We start from the raw sequence: 3,511 nt of genomic DNA, 5'->3' as shown, positions 1-3,511 counted from the left end.
AAATAATAAAAAATTGGCCAGAGTGTCCTATAGCTAATTACCACACTTTTGTGGTGCCCTGTAGCAAATTCGTGATCTTACGGTGTCCACCGGCTAATTACACTTTTTTATGCCCCGTAGCAAATTTTGCCCTTATATTCTTACTAACTACTTCTTTATTTATATAAAATATTTCAAAATAGTCCTATGTATTGGTTCTATTTTTTATCTCCAAAATATAAGTTCTGAACAATACTAACACGCGTATAATTCATATTTCTCCGTAGCAAAGCACGGGTATTTAGCTAGTATACAAAGCTAATACATGTATATATAGATAAACCTAGATAAATCTAGAAAATCTTATAAAATAAAATAGAGGGAACAACAAATTTTTGAGCAATCAAATGTGGGTGGCTGTGGTGGAGTAGAGGCTCCGGTCCAATCAGTTTTTCAACGTTTATATGCTAAAATTTAAATTTAATAATTAAATTTTGACTTTATTTTAAGTTTTTCATCCTAGTTTATTTTATAATTTTTGTTTTTGAGTTTTATAAATGTGTATTTAAAAGTTTTACTCGTATTTTTTTCGTTTGCAAAAACTCCATTTTGATTTTTCTTAAAGATCGAAATATAGGAGCTAGAAATGCAAAAAAAAAAGTGAATTAATTGGAGTGTTCTCAAAATTTGCTAGAGCTACAATAAATAGTGTAAATTTGAAGCCATAGGGAAGGCAAGCCCATTCTTTTTCGCTTTAGAAGGACTAAGACCATGCTCACCTCCCCGGTTTTAAACCATGGTAAAACCATGCTCCATATTTTTGCGATGCTTTCCCTGAAAATATTGGCCTCTCACCACACTATTAATTGTTACAAGCAAGTAGTAAAATTCCATACGAGAAACTGGGCGCATCTCATTTGGTGAAAGATATCCCAGCTTGATTTTTTTTCTGTTATTTCTTATCATTGCTAAGCATCAACTCATTCAATTTTTTTCTGTTACCCCTAAACCTCTTTTGTTTTTTTTTTCTTAGAGCATTCACATCAACTTATTTAAATTTGATCATTCGATCATTTAGATGATCACTTGAAATAAATTATCTCTTTATGGCCCCGTTTGGCATGTGGGGCATAAGTTAACTTATGCATGACACGTAAAACTTAGTAATAGATTAGTACATGATTAATTAATTATTAATTATTAAAAAATATAAAATAGATTAATATGATTTTTAAAACAACTTTCCTATAGAAATTTTTTTTAAAAAAACACCGTTTAGTAGTTTGGAAAACGTGCGCACGAAAAACGAGCAGTGCTTAGTTAGCTTATGGTTATAGCCGAACGCGGCCTATATCATTTATGACTCCTACCGAACATCTATATTACCTACTCTATATATATTTTTCATTAATATTTTATAATCATATCTTCTTGCGTTGTTCTTGCACTCTACTCTAGTGATTGGATGTTGAGATATTTTGCCAAAATGAGCGATGCTCTATTTTTAAGAATAGCATAGAGTATCTACTAGATCAATATTTAAAATGAGATACAGTATCTATTGAAAACGCTCGTACAAAGCCGACAAATGCAAAAGATTCGATGCCCCCATCATCCATACCTCCCTTGACACATGCCATGTCAGGAAGGACCCTCCCCGGCGCCGGCCAATGGCGGCCACCTCCTCCCAGCCATGGCCGCCCCACCGAAAAGCCCTTCTGAAAATCCACCGGATAAGCTCGCGGCACTGCCGCGGCCAATGCCCGGACGGCACACGTACGCAGCAGGTAGTACGATCGATCGCCGGCGACGGCGACGGCGAATGAATCCATGACAATATTCTCTTGTCCGAGATGGTCGCGTAACATCCGCTCTTTTGCAGAAAGGTGAGCAGGACTTTGCGGGGTGACAATATAATCTAGCTTCTTTGCGGAAAAAATTAAACGACATAATTATAAATAAAAAATATTTATAAGTAAAATTTTTATACATATATTATTAGATATTCCATAAAAAGACAAAAAAATATGATAAAACTCTAATAAGGTTGAAAATTTAAATTTTTGTTTATAAATATAAGTAAAAACGAAACGAAAAGAGGTAGAGCAGATTACAGGACAGAGAGGAGAACCTTTGCATGTTTATTCTGTTTTGGTGCAGATGTTCTCGTGACACGCTAGCTGTGTGCGAGGTCGACAACTCGACATGGTGGTGTCATAGTGTCTTCTGAGATGGACTGAGGGAGAGTCTCGTCCTCGTTTTTCTGACTTATGTTAAACATAAACAATAAGATTTATTGACTCTTAAAAATAGATCAGGAAAACTTCTAAATACGTGCTACTAGAGCATCTTCAAGATATTGCCAAAAATCATTTTCAAAAATTTTTGTATTGAGTTATGCCAAAATAATTATCCATAAATCTTCTCCAACTCTAACCGTGGGATTCTCAAGATTAGTTAGTTCGCCACGTAGGCACAAGTGAGACTAGTTATTGGTTGAAGATTTTGTTTCTTCTCCTTGCGTCCACATCACCTACCGTCTTACCAGCGTCAACATAGTCATCACGCAGAGCGGCGCATATGTACAATGCCGCTATCCACATGCTCTTGGCCAGTGCACCCATCTGAAGCCATGCCGACTTCGGGCACAGCGGCAGCACTTGATCGGTCAGTATCAGCTGGAACGGCATGCCTAAACCCGGGTTGCCGATGATAATATCGAGTGGCCCCTTCCAAATCAACTTTTGGACCATAAAAATGGAAGGACAACTCGATCCACTAATCAAACGTGTGGCTAATCAAGCAGGTAGATGGTTTATAATATCCATCTCCTCTTGTTTTCACTATGCAATTCCTTGGTGATTTACTTTGATCTCATAAATATTTGAAAGAAAACTTTCGTTGGTGTAAGGATGGATGGGTTCCAATGATTCGATATACAATGAGTCACCGCCGCTCCTTATTGTAACGACTACTAAATGAATCCTCATCCAATAACGACGACGGATTTATTTTTGAAGCAGCATAAACCATCAACGGCACCGTCGCCCCTAGACGATCCGGCACCCTCAGCAGAGGTGGCACTCTCAACAGAAGTGGCTTCCTTTATGGCGATGACGCTGGATGGATGCAGCACCCTAGATAGAGTCAGCCCCCTCAGTGCGTGGACAAAGGCAGCTAAAGAATGGAGAGGATGGGGAAGTGCACGCAAAAGTAGCCAAGTGACGGAGGGGAAGGAGGCTAGGCACGGCGGTAGGAAGCTGAACGATGGAGGGGATGAATGAAGGATGCGAGAAAAAACTACGTGTGGAGAAAGAAAAACTAGGGATGAGGCCAATTTTTTCTACCAATTGGAGCAATTAAGAACACCAAAAAGACCTACTTGCTCATTTTTTATCAGTATTAGGAGCAATGTAATATTATATTAGAAGTATTGCATACCGCTAGAGATTACTTTTTAGAGTAATTTTCTAAAAATAAGTATGGTAGCAAAAATTAGGCACGGTTGAAGATGCTCTTAGCTATCTAAAAA

The sequence above is a fragment of the Oryza brachyantha genome, chromosome 5 (genome assembly GCF_000231095.2).
Source record: "Oryza brachyantha chromosome 5, ObraRS2, whole genome shotgun sequence".
Lineage (NCBI taxonomy): Eukaryota > Viridiplantae > Streptophyta > Magnoliopsida > Poales > Poaceae > Oryza > Oryza brachyantha.
The sequence above is the reverse complement of the archived record's forward strand: the minus strand, read 5'-3'. Positions refer to the sequence as shown.